The following is a 22,672-nucleotide window of genomic DNA, read 5'->3' on the forward strand; positions in this document are numbered from 1 at the left end:
AAAATTTGTACTAAGATTGATCCACAATAATTAGACACAAAGTAAGCAAGATTCGCCATGTTTAAATTTCTTCTTATGTGTAATATTTAAATTTGAGACATTTCGTAATGGATTTTAATCAAAGTTAGAATAAGGATTCTTGACATAAGGATTAGTATCGTTATATCTTAATTTCAATCTTCAATTGCTGCAGTTTTTTGTTGTTTTTTTTGTTGTTTTTTTTGCTTTTTTTTAAGCTGAGAATCGGCCAACAATTTAGAATCCAGTCGACTGGAAAAAAAGGTTACCTAAGCTAAAGACCAAAAGATGAACGAAATACAAAAAAAAGTGAAATAAAAAAGAGAGATGGAAAGAATAAAGAAATAACGAAAGACAGAAGGAAAAATTGTAGAAAAATGATTGATAGAAAACCATATTAAGGAAATGCAAAAGTATAACAAATAAAACAAAAAGAAGTAAAAAAAAAAATAAATAAATAAAGAAAGAAACAAAACGAACACGTATAATAAAGCACAGCAAAAACGAGGCTTAAATTCCGGAACAATCCAAGAATGGTTGAAGAAGTGGAAGACGATTAAAAACAAAATGGCTTCCAATCCTTGTCGTACCCGGATGAAGATTTGAGGGCAATTGACATAAAACCTTTTAAAAACCTGCCAGGGTTCGTCACTGTCAGTTTTAAATTACTTTTAACATATACTTTAATTTAGGGGTGCAAAGGTGGAATTAAGTGATGGTGCGTGGAAATTGCTGAAAAGAAACGAGAAAAGAGAAAGAAAAATGGAAGATTGAATAATAAGAATAACGTGAGAGATATTTTGAATATAAAAAGTCGGGAGAAATGAAGAAATAAACTAAGAGAAGCTAAGTAAATAAGGGAAAAGGCAAAGAAAAGGATTTAAAAAGAAAAAGAAAGAGACAAAGACATTGGAAATTAGTTTGTTTATAGAAAAGAAAGAAAGAAAGAAAGAAAGGGAAACAGGAGGAAAATGCTATAAAAAGGTGAAGATAAACAAAGGAAAAACAGAAGGGTAAAAAGAAAGAAAGAAAGTAAGATAAAAGAAAGTATCAATCAAAAAAAAAAAGAAAGATGAGAAGACATTAAAAACACAAAAGGAAATGGAAAAAGAAAGATAGAACTAAACATAGTAAAGTACAAAAGAAAAAAAAAGAAAGAGAAAAAAAGAGAACAGATCCAGCCAAAAAAGAAGGAATGTTCTAGGAATAAACGAAATAGAGAAAGAAAAAAGATAAGAGTGATAACAGAAATAAAGAATACAAAAAACGAAGAATGATATAAAAAATCTCTTTCTTTATTCATTGAATAAGATTTAAAGAAAAAAAGGAATAGGGTTGCTCCATATAAGGAAAATAGAAAGAGAACGAAATAAACAGAGAAAAAGAAAGAAATGGCAAAAAGTCACGAAAGACTTTATAAAGAATTGAATTTTAAAAACTGCGAGAGCTAGTCGGTCGCATGTGTCAAAAAGTATCAAATCCAGTGTTAATGAATTATACATATTATTTATATCATTTGACATTTGCGCCAGACCAGCGCATACACTGTATAAGACATTAAACCTTTAAGTCTTGCTTCAACAACATGAAGGCGACCCAATCATTATCACCTACATCATGGCACCCAAAAAAAGAAAAAATCTTGGATTACCCTAACGAAGGTTCAATTACGAATCGGAAAATTGGTTTTTAATAAGTAAATGTATATATTTAAAAAAAATAAAGATCTGTACTTGGTTTGTGGTCTTTTAAGCCGTTAAGTTATATATATATATATATATATATATATATATATATATATATACATATATATATATGCATATATATATACATATATATATATATGTATATATATATATATATATATATATATATATATATAGAGAGAGAGAGAGAGAGAGAGAGAGAGAGAGAGCATTTAGGTAGCATGTTTTCATTCAGGCAAGTATTGTTGAATAGCACGGAGTGTTCTTGCTTAATGAGCTTTTTTGTAATTTTTCAATTTTTCGAATTGTCGTTATTTCTCGGTTGAATCTGTGCAAGAAAATTACGAGGCCGTCTTGATCCATTAAGCAAAAGAAAAAACCGATGAATCAAGATGACCATGGAATATTCTTGCACAGATTCAACCGAGAAATAAGAACGACAATTAAAAAAATTGAAAAATTACAATACTTTATATATATATATATATATATATATATATATATATATATATATATATATATTAGTTATCCACATATAGTACTGTTTCATCAGTGCAGCTAGACAAGCAACTACCTCAAGCCAGGATCAAAACCCGATCACCCAAACGACAGTCTCGCTATACGGCTGCTGTTATGCGGGCAGTGAATTAACAATGTATTGACATTGTCCAATTACCTAAGCTCAATTTGTTTACACAAAGAGCATCGTTTCATACGCTAATGTATGTGTGTATATATTATAATAAATCTGTATTTCAGTCTAGTTGTTTGCAATGACGTCATAACAAATGATATCACACAGGACGTCATAGCATATAAATGTATATATGTTATGACATCATAGTAGATAACGTCACATCATGTCATATCAGATGAAGTCATGTATGGCATCATGGGTAAGGGCATAATTGGCAGTAGATTCCCCGGGCAACGATGGGCAACCTGGTAGTATATATATATATATATATATATATATATATATATATATATATATATATATATATATATATATTAAGTAAAAATCAAATTATAATTAAATTAAAAATTCGTTTCATAAGAAGGAACAATAACAAAATCAATTATCTGTACGATCGTTTCGGAAAACAATTTTAAAATTTTAAATTATCAATCACATTACTTAATATTGAATTAGCTCTAGGACATTTAACTATCGAGCTTATTATATATCTAAATTACAACGAGCACTTTCTATTTCCTGTATTTTAATTAAACTAGTAATTTCACTGTTACATTAAAATACACTCAGCTCTTTAGACTATTGTTCTAATCTCCTTTAAATTATATATATATATATATATATATATATATATATATATATATATATATATATATATATATAAATTAGAACACGTCAAGATATTATACAATTGAATTCATATTTTATTCTATGGATAGCAATAAAAATTGATATAGGTTTAAAATTTACCAGTTAAAAAAAAGGAAGACTTTTAAAAATATGAAAAAAATTGAAATCAGCGAAATATAAGCTGTAATTAGCAAAGTTAAAATTCATAAAACATAATTAATGAATAAAATGATTATATTATATTAGGAGATGATAGCGTATACTTTTAATACTGACTTGCGTCCCTTAAGTAAGGTAAGGTATCCTTCACCCTTGACAGACTATGGATACCCATGGTAAGGGTGCCTGCGCGTGAGATTTTTGTGGCAAGAGTTGCGCAGTCTCCAACCCCACCTCTCCTGAGTCGATCTTGTTTAATACCAGTGGCAAGTTGAGGTTCAGAACAACTAGAAACAATGCCGAGATAAGCGGAAAGCACATACAGCGCCTAAAATTCCCAAATGGTCACCCATCCGGTACTAGCCAGGCTCAACGTTTCTTAACTTCGATGATCTGACGAGAACCGGTGTTTCAACGTGATTATGCCGTATAACTTGCGTCCCTTACAATGACACAAAAGCTAGTGCTACGAAAAATTAAGAACTCTCATATTTATGAAAATTCAAGGTTAATTAATTATAACTAAATTGTGTCTGTTTAAATGGGCTAGTATACATAATATGGATAATTAGTTATTTACTGTAATAATTTGATTGAGGCAGGAGACATTTTAGCTCATACGACATAAATTGAAATGAGAAAAAAACTTAAGCAAATTCTATTAATTAAAATCAGTTTCGTATTAAAACCTAAATGCACTTATTTAACCATTATTACCATAATCTTAAGCAATAATTATTAGCTATTACTTAATCATAATTTTTAAAAAATATTATATAAGATATTTTAATGTTGATAAAAACAATATCGACAGATTATATGAATACGTTAAAATTGATAAGCTTTGCCAGAAAAATCAAAGATGGCGTAAATATAAAAACAATGCAACTCCTCTTCAGATTTTTTTCAGATTTAAATAAAAGTTAATTAGTTCTTATTCTTCTAATGGGTCAGGACGGAAAATATTCAAAAATTGAGATAATAATTATATGATTGTTTCTGTACTACGAAAAAGATGCTGTCAAGAATTAAACATTTTTAAATGCTGAAGGAAATAAACGATAAGATGGACAGCATATTGGAATTTGGAATATAGATCTTTGTCATTTAAATATATACCTATATATATATATATATATATATATATATATATATATATACATATCTCTCTCGCTCTCTCTCTCTCTCTCTTTATATATATATATATATATATATAGAGAGAGAGAGAGAGAGAGGGGGGGAGAGAGAGAGGAGCTTCGTCTCTCTTTCTTTTTACACTTCCTATCCGTCCTGAAAAAAAATATTTTTCGTTTTTCCCTCTGTTTGTTCTCTCTCTCTCTCTCTCTCTCTCTCTCTCTCTCTCTCTTTATATATATATATATATATATATATATATATATATATATATATTTGTTTGGGGGCGCATGTGCGTGTGTGTGTGTGTGCCTTTCTTTTGCACTTCCTATCTTTCCCGGAAAATCTTCATTAAAAATCTCTCTTCATTTTTTTTTTATCGTTTCTCGTTTTTTTTTTTTTTTCTCGCGCTCAGCTTTAATGTTTCCCGCATTTTTTTTTTTTTTTTTTTTTTTTTTTTACGCCAATGCCTGTCATTTGGCAGTAATTTTAATGGACGCCGACTCCCATTCTAAGCGGCATTCACTTTAAAAGACATCGTGTCTGACACGATGCCAACTTTACATGGACAAAGTGCCTTCGCCAAAAGCATCGCATCCGCGGCGACTACGGTGGCGGCGGCGGCACTTCGGAAATTTCGTTGCCATTTGCCACCGGCCTTCTTTCTTTATTTATTTTCAATTTCCAGCAATAAAAAACTGTAATCCAACGCTTATTCGCATTAAAATAGTTCCTACTTATTCATCCATCTGCATTGTTCCATTAAAAACACTCCACATGGGTTGATATGCAGCAAAATAAACAAAACAATCGGTTACGATATTTTTCTTTCTTTTTTTCTGAATTTCTTTTTGATGAGCATTAATTATTCATATTATCTGGATTCTTCGGACTACTGTTCTTATCTTGTGATTTATTTTCACAACGTTGCGGTCGATGTCACCTCCCACCTTCTTCAATTTGTCGAACTCTGAAATCTTTGTGTCGAACCCGAAAATCTACACAGAATTTCAACCATCTTACAGTAGTTGATATAGTACACTTTTAAAATTCAGTTGTAAACTATATTCTTCTTGAGGTTGAAGGTTCAATCCTCAGTGCAGGCAACCCTCAAAATACAATTGCTATTTAGTTAGAACTTCTACTTAGTCATGGCTGACGGAACGAGAGCATGCTAAAACCCCGTGGATTAAATAATGAGTATATATGGTTTCGATCGAAATTCCGTACAGATTACCGATTTCGAAAGAAAGATTCCCGAGTTCGAAAAGATATATTTGAAGAAAGTCGAAGATTAAATCGACCAAAACAACGCATATTGTCACGTGGCCAAAATATGAATGCAATATTATTTTTAGGGCACTTGTACAGTTTAATCTGCTTAATTTGATCAAGTAAGTTTTGTTTGTTTGTTTTTTGGGGTTTTTTTTTTTTACAGCAGAAAAACAATTTTTATGACAGCGCGCTGAAGGTAGTCATGTTTGAATTTTTGGACCACGAGGAAGGGAGGAGGCGCCACGGAGAGATAACACTGTCTTAACCGCCGACACCCCTACCCATGTTAAATAACAGCTTCTCTTCCTTTCTCGTGGTCTAAAAATTGAAACATGGCTACCTTTTACTTGGTGTCATAACAAATTGTTTTTCTGCATTTTTTTTACATGGGGGTCACCACTTATCAAGGCCTGAAAACCACTCAGAGATAATGGTTATTGCGTGTACAGTAATCAATGAGATAGTATTGTAGTAATCATTACTATTGGGGGTTTTGATAGAGTGTCTTACTGGAGGGTGCGGTTTGTCAGGAGTTTGTTTATGTTGGACTTGAAGACGTCCAAGTTGCTTAAAAAATACTTGATCAAATCAAGTGAAATTTTGTTCGGAGAACTTAATTCCATAACGAGTAAGTACAATATAACTTTTTTTTCAATATTTGCATTTTTTCAATGTCTTGATTAAACTGTGCAAGTGCTATTTTTAGTTAGTTTGCTTTTAGTATGGATTGAATCTTCAATCTCTAAAATGGTAATCATCTGTGGGTTGAAGGTTCGATCCTTACTACAGGCGATGATAACTAAGAATTTACAAAACTACATTCACGTGGATGACGGAATGAGTACAGTGTCGTCGTAGATTAATAAAAAAAATTCAATTCGAAATCTCGAAAATAGTTTGCCACGATTGACTATTAGATTCCCAAGTTAAAAAAAAAAACGTATGAAATTTTAAACGAAAATCTGTACTTTATCAATGTTTGAAGCTTGCTCTTGTTCTGTCAGCCACGACTGGGCAGAAGTCTTCAGTAATTCATAATTATGTCCTTAGTATCGCCCACACTGGATATTGAACCTTCAACTTCCAGAAGACTGTCATTTAGAAGTGATTGTTAGTTAGAATTTATATATGTTACGCCACAGGTTTTTACGGGCAACACTAATGTAAATCTTAGAAGCCCTAAAATCTGTACAAATTTCAGTATGGTTTCCCGAGTTCGGCGTAAAAGATCCGCTAGTTAGGAAAGATGCATCTAAAGAAGGTTGAAGGTTAAATCGGCTGAAACGTTATGAGAATAACAGCCACGAATGATCTAAATATAAGCTATCGATCCTCATCTAAAAGAAAATCCGAAACATATCTACATAAGCATTAAATTCATCGAAAAGTATTGATATGCCGTACGACCTGAGATTTGTTAGAAATACGTATTCTATTATAGTAATATCTACTATTACGTAAAAGGAATTTTGTCTGTGTGTGGGTTCGTTCCCTATAGACTCGAAAACGGCTGGGACGATTTTTATGACATTTCACATGAAGGTATTTTATGTGCCTGTCAGTGTTCTTAGATAGGTTTTGTATCGAAATATCTTCGATAAGTATCGATAAGTATCGATAATCGAAATAATCCGAAGAACGAAGAAACAGACGATTTTTGACCAAAGTTAACACCTTACACAGCCTAACATCACAAGTGCATTTGAGAAGTTTTATTACCACACAAGCCGAAAGTCTCAACATATAAAATCAACAGTAGGTTCTTTCATATGATGGGGGTGCGTTAAAAATTAATGTTTTTGTTTAAAGCACAATTGCATTAAGATGGTTGATTCTTTTTCATTTTAAGCTTTAAAGCTATTATTATCGCACAAACAATAAGGCCAGACATGTAAAATCAACAGTAGGTTCTATGATATGACAAAGGCGTTCGAAATGAATCCTTATGTTTAGAGCACAATTAAACCACGATACTTAACTTTTAGATTTAAAACTTTAATTGAAGCCAGGGCACATAAAATAATTTTATAAAATCAACAGTAGGTTCTCTACAGTGCAATGTAGACTACAATGTTTTGTGGAATAAGTCACCGCGGGGAGGCATATGAAGCTTCGTCCAGGTGCGCCGCGATTGGTCCCAGGCAATCAATCGATTTGATCGAAAAATGGAGGATTTCACCGATTTCGATGACAATAAAAGTATTGGGGGGGGGGTGAAACATTCGTTGATTCTTATTTAATCCCGAGCAACATCGTGTCTTCCTGCTAGTACTGTATAACAATAAGGTTCATTTATCGTTGAAAATATAAATGGAAATCAATTATAAATAGTTTGTAGTATTCTTGTCCAGTGTTCCCAATATTAGGCCTACTGTTTATTTATTTTTTTATTTTTTTTCCAGAAACAATTAGTGTTTATGATATACATTGGTATACACCCTCTGTCGAATATGTACGGAAACAAATGCTTCCCCAGTGTTTACACTTTCTATTCATAATCGAATTTATCCATATATATTAGCAGAATCCATAGAAATTCCACGGTAGTTGAATCTTTTAAACATATCATAAATAAAATTAATTAAAAAATCAAATAAAACAATTTTTTTTAGCAAATTCATTCTTTACCTTTTAAAAAGAATTGATTTAAATAATTCATATCTTTTTCAATGAAAATTTAACACACAATACATTGTTTCATTTGGTTTTATTTTTAAATAATTTTTATGTAAATTATAAATAAAAAAATGTCAATACACTAGCACGTTTATTTTTTTTTATTTCATTTTAAAAAGAAATTATAATAAAAAAAAAACTTACAGTCTTGTCTCAACATGACTTTCTTTTAATTATGATTTTTTTTTGTTTGTTGGTTGTTTGGTTGTTTTACGGCATATTAACCCTTTTGGGGTTATTTAATGCCGAATCCAGTTATTTTGGAAATAGTATTCATGTTGCATCCAGTTATTTTGTAAAAGGTTTTTATTCTTCGAACTCTTTGTATCTTGAATCGCTAGTTTGTAGTGTTTGGTTTAGTTGTTTTAAAGTGGATTTTATCGTTTTTGTTTCCTGCCTTGCAGAACATGAATGAGTTTTGCAATGGAAGACGAAAATGGGTTACAGAATTAATGCTTGATACATTTTAAGTTAGGACACCAGTTAGGAAGTGGAAGAAAGAGAAAGGGGAAATGGGAAGTATGGAAATGGGAAAAGGTGGATTATTATTTTTGGTTTTGATTTTGCAGAACATACTCAAGTTTTTGCGAAAGGAAGTAGAAAAACAAAAGGCATCAATGTTAGATGCATTTCGTCTCAGGAAGTCAATATCTTCAGACAGCCTGATCTGGTAGCACCAGTTTAAATTCTGAAATAAAATAGCACATTTGAAACCGTAAACAGGCAATCATGTTTTTGAAAAAGAATTTTGGAGAGGAAATGGTTTTAATGATTTTTAACTGATAAAGAGCGACTATAAAGGGAGGTAATTCGTTTTTAACTGATAAAGAGTGACTACAGGGTGACCCCCCAAAAAAACAAAAGCTAAATGGAGATCATCTGAAACATATGCTGTAGAACGGAGAAAAAAAAAGGCCAAAAAAAAAAAAAAGAAAAGAACAGAGGACATTCAATTGTTTTTCTGAGCATTTTACAGTCAACGGAGAAAAAAAGGCCAAAGACTCTAGTGTTTTGATGTGATGTTTTGAATATAATAAACTAGTTATGACCAAAGTTTCATTTAATCCCGACAAAACACTAAGAAACGAGGCCTAATTAGAGTTGGGCCCGGATTTTTTTTGGGGGGGGCACCCTGTATAAAGGGGAGGGTAATGTATGCGATGATGATGGCTTTTGTGACATTGGAAGTACGGACAAGTAAATCAAAATTTAAATTACAATAAGCTGTGGTTACTTTAAATTACTGTAAGCGGTGGTGACTCTGGTCACCCGGGGTGACTTTGAGCTATTAAAAAAAAAAAATAAATAAAGAATGCAGAACAAACCATGGATAGAGAGGGGTGGAGTGAGGAAACAGAATGCGGGTAAATAAAAAGAGAAAAACGAAAGAAGGATCAATAGCGTAATGGATAAATTACTTGGTAAATTCTGGGAGTTAACGGTTCAACCCTCAGTTCAAGCGACACTCAAGAAATACAAATACAAATTACTCAGGACCTCTACACAGTCATGACTGACAAGACGAGAGCATGCTACCTCAATGGATTAAAAAAAAGAGAGTATCGTTCGAAATTACGTGTAGATTCCGAAGTTCGACGGAAAGTTTCTTGAGTTAAAATGTATACACCTGAACAAGGTTGGAAGTTGCATCCACCGAAACGTTATAGAAAATAACACCCAAGATGAGAACAATAGTCCGAAATAATGCGATTAAAGAAGGATTAGTTGTGTCTGTGTGAGAAAAACTGAGAAGGAGAGAGAAATGAAAAGAGGAACGAGAGAGGGAAAGACAGACAGAGAGTGTAAGAGATTCATTCAAATATTTGCACATTCTTCGGCAATATCTTTTGTTTTTAGTTTTATGATACCATCACATAGATTTTGCTTTTATTTGCAGGAAGCGCGGGGCAATTCCAGATTGCAATTTCTATCTTTAGTTTCTGCATATTTCGGTATTTCTATCCAAAGTTATTTTCTTTTAATCGTTCATTTTGTTATTGGTCCGCCATTTTGAAAAAGAAGGACCCGTCCGTGTTATTATAGCGTTTATTATTATCCGCGCGCGTTCAGCTTAGCTTGATTGACAGTTTAGAGTCGCCGATACGACGTCTCAAAACATTCGGTCACACATCAGATATGGCGTAAAACGTTGTCACTAAACGTTAAAATCAGACTCAGCCTCCTCATCTTCCCTGCCTTAACGTGCAGGCTTAAAGCAGCAATCCTTCTCAATTTTTATGCATTTTCCTTCTTTTTTTTTTTTTTTTTTTTTTTTTCGTTATTAGATGTGTCCGCATGCGGTGATATAATAGTTAACGACGCGGGTTGAATACCTCGCTGTATCAGGTTCGAATCCAGCCGATTCCATAACACTAGTTTTTTTTTTTATGAATGATTGAATATGCCTATTTTTTGTATTATTTGGATTGTTTCGGGTTATTGTTCTCATCTTGGATGTTTTTTCTCACAACATTTCGGCCGATGTAACCTCTGACCGTCTTCAGGTGCATTTATACTGGATGTTATTGGTGAATGGTGAAAAATGGGTTGTTTCTTTTTTGCTTTGTGTTTTGTTGTTGTTGTTGTTGTTGTTGTTGCTGCTGCTGCTGTTGTTCCAACAAACACAGCCTTTAAAAATCCAAAACGCAAATAGCGCCAAGTCTATTCCTTTTTTTTTTTTAAATAAATCTGGGTCTGTCCCGATTTTGGGGTATAATGTCTGTATGCTTTTCAGATGAGCATTGATAATTATTTGTGCCTATTTTGTTGTTAATCCTCAAGCAAATCTGGAATTTTAGAAGGCTAATACAAGGCAGATTAAAAAATAAATAAATTGCTAGTTGTTTATAAACACTTGAGTTTCGTCGATATAACACTATCATCAGGAATAGAATCAGTTTGTGTTTTTTTTTATTTCTTTTCTCATCCTTCATCGAGGCATGTCGTCATTTATTTATTTTTTTAACGATGATATTTTCCCGATGTTCTAATTGGGAGGAAATCACGTAACTGTCTAAAATGGATTAGTGATTTTTCTTCCTCTATGTAAGCGTTGATTAAACTTGAATTTAAATCTGAAATATTAGAAAGGCAGTACAAGGGTTCAATCCCCAAACCAAAACTCAAAAATGGTACTTGTCGCCCAGATGCTAAACACTTAGCCTTATAAGGTGAGGATCAACGGTAGGCGGTAGTAATGGGACAGCTCCAGAATTTGTTCTTAATTTCGATACAACTACTGATTTCGATTTCGATTCTTTTCGAATTTCTAAATATTAAATTAAGGATTTAATGCTATTTAAAAATGTCCACATTATTGCAAACCGCCCGTGTAATGTCCGTAAATGTTTTTGTTAGATATTGACAGGCAACTCTTAAAAGAAGAAAAAATTCGATTGGTTGCACACTCGCAAACGGATTCAAGCGTGAAAATTCGGGACTTTACACCATTGTCTAACGGAATGCATAATTTGACGTAGAAATATGTGACTAAAGGAAATATTAAACATTCCAATAGGAAAAGAATTTTTTTTTTTATTAGAGAATAACAACTTGTCACCGAAAAGCTGATTGTCGGTGAGAAATAAAAGCAATATACTTTTGTAAATCAACTAAATAGATATTATATTTTGTGATAGCGACAATAGTACGTATTAACATCATATCGACACGTTCCGAACAACAGCGATTGCATAATATTTTTCAAAACGTAAAAAAAATACAGTTGGGATGGGTGGCCGTATATTACAAGAGTATATCTTTTTAAATATTTTTATCAAATGTTTTTATCAAATGTTTTCTGTTTTTCTAAATATTTTTATCAAATGTTTTCTTTTTTTTTTCAAAATATTTTATCAAATGTTTTTATCAAATATTTTCTTTTGTTCTAAATATTTTTATCAAATGTTTTCTTTTTTTTTCAAAATATTTTTATCAAATGGTTTTATCAAATGTTTTCTTTTGTTCTAAATATTTTTATCAAATATTTTCTTTTGTTCTAAATATTTTTATCAAATGTTTTCTTTTGTTCTAAATATTTTTATCAAATGTTTTCTTTTTTTCTAAATATTTTTATCAAATATTTTCTTTTGTTCTAAATATTTTTATCAAATGTTTTCTTTTTTTCTAAATATTTTTATCAAATATTTTCTTTTGTTCTAAATATTTTTATCAAATGTTTTCTTTTTTTCTAAATATTTTTATCAAATGTTTTATTTTTTTCTAAATATTTTTATCAAATGTTTTATTTTTTTCTAAATATTTTTATCAAATGTTTTCTTTTGTTCTAAATATTTTTATCAAATGTTTTATTTTTTTCTAAATATTTTTATCAAATGTTTTCTTTTTTTCTAAATATTTTTATCAAATGTTTTCTTTTTTTCTAAATATTTTTATCAAATGTTTTCTTTTTTTCTAAATATTTTTATCAAATATTTTCTTTTGTTCTAAATATTTTTATCAAATATTTTCTTTTGTTCTAAATATTTTTATCAAATGTTTTCTTTTTTTCTAAATATTTTTATCAAATATTTTCTTTTGTTCTAAATATTTTTATCAAATGTTTTCTTTTTTTCTAAATATTTTTATCAAATGTTTTCTTTTGTTCTAAATATTTTTATCAAATGTTTTCTTTTTTTCTAAATATTTTTATCAAATATTTTCTTTTGTTCTAAATATTTTTATCAAATGTTTTCTTTTGTTCTAAATATTTTTATCAAATGTTTTCTTTTGTTCTAAATATTTTTATCAAATGTTTTCTTTTGTTCTAAATATTTTTATCAAATGTTTTCTTTTGTTCTAAATATTTTTATCAAATGTTTTCTTTTGTTCTAAATATTTTTATCAAATGTTTTCTTTTGTTCTAAATATTTTTATAAAATGTTTTCTTTTGTTCTAAATATTTTTATCAAATGTTTTCTTTTTTTCTAAATATTTTTATCAAATATTTTCTTTTGTTCTAAATATTTTTATCAAATGTTTTATTTTGTTCTAAATATTTTTATCAAATGTTTTCTTTTGTTCTAAATATTTTTATCAAATGTTTTCTTTTTTTCTAAATATTTTTATCAAATATTTTCTTTTGTTCTAAATATTTTTATCAAATGTTTTATTTTGTTCTAAATATTTTTATCAAATGTTTTCTTTTGTTCTAAATATTTTTATCAAATATTTTCTTTTGTTCTAAATATTTTTATCAAATGTTTTCTTTTGTTCTAAATATTTTTATCAAATGTTTTCTTTTGTTCTAAATATTTTTATCAAATATTTTCTTTTGTTCTAAATATTTTTATCAAATGTTTTATTTTGTTCTAAATATTTTTATCAAATGTTTTCTTTTGTTCTAAATATTTTTATCAAATGTTTTCTTTTTTTCTAAATATTTTTATCAAATGTTTTCTTTTTTTCTAAATATTTTTATCAAATATTTTCTTTTGTTCTAAATATTTTTATCAAATGTTTTCTTTTGTTCTAAATATTTTTATCAAATGTTTTCTTTTGTTCTAAATATTTTTATCAAATGTTTTCTTTTTTTCTAAATATTTTTATCAAATGTTTTCTTTTGTTCTAAATATTTTTATCAAATGTTTTCTTTTGTTCTAAATATTTTTATCAAATATATTCTTTTTTTCTAAATATTTTTATCAAATGTTTTCTTTTGTTCTAAATATTTTTATCAAATGTTTTCTTTTGTTCTAAATATTTTTATCAAATGTTTTCTTTTGTTCTAAATATTTTTATCAAATGTTTTCTTTTTTTCTAAATATTTTTATCAAATATTTTCTTTTGTTCTAAATATTTTTATCAAATGTTTTCTTTTGTTCTAAATATTTTTATCAAATATTTTCTTTTGTTCTAAATATTTTTATCAAATATTTTCTTTTGTTCTAAATATTTTTATCAAATGTTTTATTTTTTTCTAAATATTTTTATCAAATGTTTTCTTTTGTTTTAAATATTTTTATCAAATGTTTTATTTTTTTCTAAATATTTTTATCAAATGTTTTCTTTTGTTCTAAATATTTTTATCAAATGTTTTATTTTTTTCTAAATATTTTTATCAAATATTTTCTTTTGTTCTAAATATTTTTATCAAATATTTTCTTTTGTTCTAAATATTTTTATCAAATGTTTTCTTTTGTTCTAAATATTTTTATCAAATGTTTTCTTTTGTTCTAAATATTTTTATCAAATGTTTTATTTTTTTCTAAATATTTTTATCAAATATTTTCTTTTGTTCTAAATATTTTTATCAAATGTTTTATTTTTTTCTAAATATTTTTATCAAATGTTTTCTTTTGTTCTAAATATTTTTATCAAATGTTTTATTTTTTTCTAAATATTTTTATCAAATGTTTTATTTTTTTCTAAATATTTTTATCAAATGTTTTCTTTTGTTCTAAATATTTTTATCAAATGTTTTATTTTGTTCTAAATATTTTTATCAAATATTTTCTTTTGTTCTAAATATTTTTATCAAATGTTTTCTTTTGTTCTAAATATTTTTATCAAATGTTTTCTTTTGTTCTAAATATTTTTATCAAATGTTTTCTTTTGTTCTAAATATTTTTATCAAATGTTTTCTTTTGTTCTAAATATTTTTATCAAATATTTTCTTTTGTTCTAAATATTTTTATCAAATGTTTTCTTTTGTTCTAAATATTTTTATCAAATGTTTTATTTTTTTCTAAATATTTTTATCAAATATTTTCTTGTTTTTTAAATATTTTTATCAAATATTTTCTTTTTTTCTAAATATTTTTTTCTAAATATTTTTGTCAAATGTTTTTTTTCTAGATATTTTTATCAACGGTTTTCTTTTTTCTAAATAATTTTATTAATCTTTTTTCCTTGCAGTTGATTGAACATTCTAAAACAAGATTTGTTTGGTATTAAAAAAAAACTCATTTGCATTTGTTTGTCGTTAATGATATTTGACATTTTCGTAAATGATTAAAAAGAGTAGACGATTTGGTATGGAAAATAAAAAATTAAAAAGAAGTTTAGGAATGGAATAGTAATTAAAAAAAATGATAATATAAGATATTATTTAGAAAAATTGGAGGGAATTTCTGTTATTTATCCTGTACCTTCCCCTATAAACAAATGCTCATATTTTTCTCAGTTATCCAGATTTAATCAGTTATTAGAATCATTTGCATAACTATAAAAGAAGAAGAAATGGTAAAACCAGACTAATTTTAAAACATGGCGGCAGATCTGTCAAACGAGGCATAACAGCACATATTATTCAAATCCGCTTACTTATATAGTTGGGCAAAATATTAAGATATTTACATTTTAAAACTGTTAAACTATTTTCATAGTTAACTATATATTATGCTTGTTTGTTTGTTTTTTTCGTCTTCTCATATTAAAAATGTAAACTTTTTTATCAATTAATTTTTTTTATTTTCTTAATCGCATATCTTTTCAAATAACCATGTTTATTTAAGTTAATATGGTATATATTCTGTCAAATCGCTTAAATAATTTTTAAAATATATTTATTTACAAAAACATGTAAAGAATTTTGTATACATTCATTTACGTACCGTCTATAAAGTCTTTCGTAGAACTTCTGGTCCAGACCAAAAAACCTATTCAATCTAAACTTTTAATTTCTCTCTTAATAACTCTTTACTTTTGCACATTTTGGTAACATTCTTTGTTTGATTTCCTCTGGGACAGATTTAATTCACTTTCTTTTCATGCAGTTGTTTGAATAAATGTGTCACATTTTTCACAGTTTTAGCAACTTCAAAAAGGTGAATGTGCAACAGGAAATAGTTCGGCAGTTTTAAAATGTGAATGTGCCACGCGTGTTAAAAACATTAAATTCAAACAGCATAACGTTTGTTTTTAAATCGGTGACAATCGTAATAGATTGCGCAGGTTTAAACAAAGTATGTTTAAATAAAATATATTTAAATGAAGTATATTTAAATAAAGTTATTTAAAAAAACTATATATATATATATATATATATATATATATATATATATGTGTGTGTATATGTATATATCTGAAAAAAAAACGTAAATATGTTTGAAAAAATATATTAACAAAAAATATCTTAAAAATTTATAAGTAAGCGGTTTTGAAGAATAGCGGAAATATTGTATTCGTTTTGTTTCCATACCTCAATTGACAGACTTGCCGTCATGTTTGAAAGTTAGTGTAAATTTTTATACACAATTACCAAACAAAGAAGAAGAAGAAAAAGGAGAAGAAGAAGAAGAAGAAGAAGAAAAAAAGGGAAAGAAAGAAAGAGAAGAAGAATAAGAAAAAAGAAAGAAGAAAAAGAAGAAGAGGTAAAAAGAAGAAAAAGAAAGAAGGAAGAAAATGAAAGAAGAAGAAAAAAGAAGAAGAAGAAGAAGAAGAAGAAAAAAAAAGAAGAAGAAGAGGAAAAAAGAAGAGAAAGAAGAGGAAAAAAGAGAAAGAAAGAAATAAGAAGAAGAGGAGGAAAAAAGAAGAAAAAAGAAGGAAGAAGAAGAAGAAAAAGAAAGAAAAAGAAGAGGAAGAAAGAAGTAGAAAAAGAAAAAGAAGAGGAAATAATAATAATAATAATAATAATAATAATAATAATAAAGAAAGAAGAAGAAGAAGAAGAAGAAGAGCGATAGAATCAAATATATTAACAACTTGAGCTCTAAACGAGATTCTAATTTTTTAAATGATTACGCGTGCGGAAAAGAAAAAAATTATTTTAAAATTTCGAGTAGGGAAGCAGTTTCATACATAAAATTAACGCAAAACATTTCCAGCCATGTTTGAATTTTTCCTAATCGCTCAAAAAATCGAAAATGAAACAAAATCTAAAAATCGAAATCAAAATCTAATCGAACATAACATTTGTGCATGATTTTTAACATTTATTTGATGTGTGTTCTACCAGTGTTTGTTTAATTTTCCATTTGGAGCGATTATCAATTTTACATCGGCAGGGCTTATTAGGCAGCCATTCTTTTATTCTAACAAGGGGGGGGAGACTAAATTTGTTTTGAATTAAAAATACCTATTAAAATAAGTTTAAACACTAATAAACTTATCCAGTTGGATAGAAGAGTCTTGTCAAACATTAAACCGCTAGCTTAGAGAGACCTTTTTAAGATTTTTAAAGGTTTTAAGTGTAACGGTATCTTGCTTTTTGTTTTGTTTTCGGGTTTGTTTGTTTTTTTTATTCAATTTTCTTGTTTTATTTTGGCTAAGGATGAGATATCCTACCTCAGTAATTCTAATCGAGAGTTCGTTTTAAAATTCTACCCAGTTTTTTTTTTGTTTTTTTTTTTAAGTTTTACGCGTATGTTTTTCTTTTCGATTTTCTTACTTTATTTTAGCTGTGAATAGTTTATTTTACCGAATGTTAGACATTAAAACATGCCAACCGAGAGATCTTTGCAGAAGTCTAAAAGTCTCTTCGAGTGCAATTGTTTGTAGCTTTCTTGCACTTGGTTCACCGGGGATATCTGCCAGGTAGATTTTGAATTTTTTTCATTAGATCGGTTGATCTTATAATTATTGGAATGATGGAGATCCTCCTAAGATTCCAGTTTCTTTTCATGTCGTACACAAGACGTTGGTATCCATATTCTGTTTAACCAATCATCATGGGGGACACTAATTTCTTCCAAGTTTGCTTCTTTCTCCTAATCGTCCCTTATCACTGCGTTTGGTTTAATACTTCGTTTTCTAGGCACGTAGATACAGGAATTGCATACAGTGGCATACTCATAGGAGATGGTGTATAAATTATCTCAGGTCCTGGCTATGACCTTAAACTATATCCGATAGTGAGGCCCCAGCTTGCCGGCTTTGGAGACTATGGAGTCACCCTTTGATTGCCATTGTTCCGCTACGATATTTATCACTATATACTACTACTAATATTACTACTATCGATCTATTTGATATAATGGTTAACGTGTTCGATTATGGACAAGGAGATCCGGGTTCAATCCTCGTATCATAACTCATAAATTGATACTTGCTGCTCCGTTGCTAAGCAGTTAACTTTTTAAGGTGAGTATCAAGGATAGGTGGAGTATTCTAATAATAAATAAGTGGCGTCTATTAAACATCATAATATCAATTGAATAAGGAGCCTTCGGGTTGCCCTCGACTAAGGTCGACTACTTTATTTACTATTTATTAGTGCATGTTACTGCTAATTAATACAGATATTATTAGAAATTGCACTGTAAAATCTGGCTCACACTTGACATCTTATTCGTTTCGCACTTCTAACCTCCTTTGCTACCAGCTCTTCAATGTTTGAAGGTTAATTAAGGCGGGAGATTAAAGCGCCATTTTTTTTTTATTAGAGAATCATTCGTCGCCAAAATGTTGGAAGTAAACAATGAATTCGGCGCTGCTTGTCGTTTTTGAATTAAGTTTTAGTTGTATTTGAACGTCAAATTATTGACATGATCCATTTGCTGCTCTTCGTGATTCTTATTTGGAGGAATTGCCCCCCCCCCCACAAAATATAATTTCTCTTTTTACTGAATAATATGAACTTAAAATTATTGATCTCCCTTTATTGAACTGAAATGTTAATTTGCAAAGATGTCAACAATTGTGAAAACAGGCTACACCTGGCAAGATGGACTTTTGGCAATTGCTCCACCGATGTTCCCCACATTATCTGAAAGTACTTCTTTTAAACTCCTCGGCCTAACGTTCACAAGAAACACGAGTTGGAACAATTACATTGAGAGGACCGCTACGAAGAAGGTAGGCTTTCGCTACCGTGCTAGAAAGCTACTAACGCCCGAAAGCATCCTGTACCTCTATAAGGCCACCATTTGCCCATGTATGGAATATTGTTCTCATATTTGGGCTGGTGCATCTGCTACTAGTCTATTGATCCTGGACAGAGTTCAAAAGAGACTCGCAAACCTGATAGGTCCTGAACTGTCATCTAAGCTTCAGCCTCTGTCTCATCATCGAAATGTTGCATCCCTTTACCTGTTCTATAAGTATTTTAATCGTGAATGTTCTGAAAAACTGCAAGCACTTGTACCTCCTAGACGTAAATACCAACGACAAACCCGACAAGCAGCTAAATCCCACCCCTACACAATAAAGATCCCTAGATGTAAGAGTGCCTTCTACTCCAGTAGTTTCTTCCCCAGAACTGCTAGACTTTGGAATTCCCTTCCGGGTCCCTGCTTCCCCAACTGTACTGACATGCAGAAGTTCAAGTGTAACGTGAACCGACATCTTGCTGCCCAACTCCCTACATAGTACCCTGTAGCTTAGGTCCCTGATAGTAGCCCTCTACATCAAAGTGGCAATGTGCCTTGTTTGAGGTGAAAATGTAATAAAAAAAAGTGTTTGTCATTATTTTCGGTCCATTTCTGACGTGTCAGATATAATCGGATCACGCGAGTTAATTTCTCACGATATAATCTATAATTTCTACGTGATGCACCTGAAGAAGAACATAGTTTAATCGGCCGAAATGATGCTAGAATAACAGCCAAGATGAGAATCGTAATCCATATAGTTCAAATAATAAAAATTATTAATCGTCATCTCAAAAAGTGTTGAACTTGTACGTTTCATATGGAATATCATAATTAAAACTTTTGTTTTCGATCACTTATCAGTCGCCAAGGAATCCTCGTGGTGAAATGCAATATAAACAAATTGGTATTAACTAAACATTTTGTGATATTCGTTATTTATGATGCAGTTCGTAGTTATGTGTAAAGAAAACCCTAAAAGACGTCACTCTGGCGCTTCTATACAAAATGGTTAAACTCACGTTATTAATATATAATGTGTACCTGAGGATCTGGCAAAGAACAATACGCTTCCTCTCTCTCTCTCTCTCTCTCTCTCTCTCTCTCTCTCTCTCTCTCTCTCTCTCTCATATATATATATCTCTTGTTATTTTTTTTATTTATTCATGTATACATACAAATTGATACATTTCACAATCTGTATAAAACATCTTAGACTGGGAATACCCATTTATCTCGTATGTATGGATATGGAAGTCTAAGTGTATGTATGTGCTTCTATACTTTTAAAAATTATATCAATCCAAGGAAGAGTGTTGTTAAGGGCGCATTACCAGATATAACGGCTCTACTCTATCTTTTTTTATGAGGAAATAACCACTTATCAACGCATGAGGGCCACTCGAGGATAAAGATTAATGAGTGTAATGTGGTCAGTGAGACAGATCGGTAGTGGTGGAAATTGGGTAGAATTTGATTAAAGGGATGGCTCAACAAGAATGTGTTTACATTAGACTTGAAAACAACCACATTATAGTCAGCTGGAAAGCAGACCTACGGTATAGATTTCCACATGCGGTCATTGTTAGGAAAGAAACTTTCTTCATGAAATTTTGATTTAGAAGTAAGCACATGTCATGGAATAGAGAAATCTCTTTTTGAGAAGTGATTACTTGACTGCTAACTGCCTGAGACGCTCCTACGGGGGAATATTGACTTCGACGACGTTGCCAATGCATTTTTGGCGGGCCAGAATGCTTTTCCTATAAGGCATTGGCTCTTCAAATCTATGATATTGAGCACTCTGTGTTAACTCATACCACTTATCAATACTGTATTATTACTTCATGACTCTTTGATAACACCGAGTTAACAAAAGACATTGTTTTTTGTTTCTTTTTTGTTTTTTGTTTTTTTGTTTTGTTTTGTTTTTTGTTTTTTTTTGTTGTTTTTTTGTTTTTTTCTTTTGTTTTTTTCAGGTAACGCTGCGTTTAAACACGGTTATTTCTATTTCAAATCTATCTTTTACAAATTCAAACGTCTGTCCATATTCTCAAACTTTATCTCTTCCGAAACTTGAGGGGCCTCAAATGATTGGATTTTTTATGGACCGTTCTTTCGTGGGTCTTTAACCGGTGAAAATAGGTTTTAAGGAGCCAAAAAGAGGTAAAAATTGAAAAAAAAAGTCGTTATATATATTTTTATATTCACTTTATTTTATTTTTAATCAGTTCATATGCGTGTCATATTAGTACAGTGGTAACGTTACCTGCTTTAAATACTAGTTTTGCTTTCAGTTTCGATTCTAGCTGATGGCATCCAAATGCTTTTTCTTTTACTTTTGAAATCACGAATCTATAATAATATATACGAAATCTGGAGAAATTAAAATATTATATTTAAGCGTATTTTATAACCGGGCAATGCCGGGCGCCACCCCCGCTAGTAAAGTTATCTTTTCAAGTGCACACGAACTTGATGGATACTCTGCATTTGTAAAAGAATAGCACCGAGTGTCAGGTACTTTCTGGAACGGTAGAAATATCCATCCATTTTTTTCGGTGACCCTAACAATAGATTCGAAGTAAACTTTCCATTTTTAGATCCGTAGTGAAGATCAGTCTTGAGGGCTTATCAAAGCAAGGGGCGCTCTCGAAAAAAAAAAAAAAAAAAAAAAAAAAAAGCTATCTATCTCGAATGAAGCAAAACAAAGATCAAAGCATTGGTGGTAGAAGAGAGAATCTTGGTGTTAGAGATGTTAAAAGTAAGAAAACCTGTTTTCTCATTGAATCAGGTGCGTCAGATAATAGAAATAATGGTGCTCTTAGAAGGGCTGCCATAGAGAGTAGTGTTGACTGCGTAGAAATGATTTTTAATTCATCGTCATCATCGTCGTCGTCGTCGTCGTCGTCGTCGTCGTCGTCGTCGTATTAATCCGAAGATTCTATCGTAGGCATTGTTTTCCCGATATTTTTCTAGTGAGAATTCTTTCTAGAAATACATGTGGAATAACGGGAGGGATCACGTGAAGGTGTCAACACTTTAAGCGAAAGCGACTTTTGTGGAACGAACTGGATTCATACTTGGAACGCCCAGGTCTTCAGGCCGTGTCGTAAACAGCGTGATCATCTTCACCTTCATTTAATTAATGAAGATGGTTGGGTTCAAATTGGTCCATTTTATCGTAGCACCATCTATATAATAACCATATTGCACCCAGTGCAAACTCATATATCGTGCATACGTACATGTGGTAATCTAAGGGTATGTACGTGCTTCCATACTTTCACGATCAAGTTTATCTTTCTTGAAAATGCATAGACACCAAATTATATTTGTATCCGGCATTCTAACGAGGATCTAAGTGTAGTACCTATTTTGTTGTCAGATTTACGCCAGATCCGCATGTTAACACTTACAGCATAAGTGGTTACTATTTGGGAGCGTGTCTGACAGGAAACTGCGGATAGTTGAGCAGCAAAATGTCTCTTCGCGTTAAATATAAACTTTTGCAGGCTAGTTTAGTTAGGAAAACAAGAACTATGGATAGAATTCCAAAAAGTCTAGCGGTCCAAAGAAATAAACTGCTAGAATAGAAAACATTGCTGCATCTAGTGATATCAACAGTG

General features: G+C 30.1%; 1 long non-coding RNA gene and 1 pseudogene across 1 annotated transcript in view; both read right to left on the reverse strand.

Annotated features, from left to right (window-relative positions):
- LOC145260219 (uncharacterized) overlaps window positions 1–22,672 on the reverse strand; it is a 309,138-nt gene that overhangs the window by 171,207 nt on the left and 115,259 nt on the right. The window lies entirely within an intron of this gene.
- On the reverse strand, window positions 3,527–3,643 carry LOC145260936 (5S ribosomal RNA; annotated as a pseudogene).

Source organism: Euprymna scolopes, chromosome 36 (genome assembly GCF_053919585.1).
Source record: "Euprymna scolopes isolate OS-2025 chromosome 36, ASM5391958v1, whole genome shotgun sequence".
NCBI lineage: Eukaryota > Metazoa > Mollusca > Cephalopoda > Sepiida > Sepiolidae > Euprymna > Euprymna scolopes.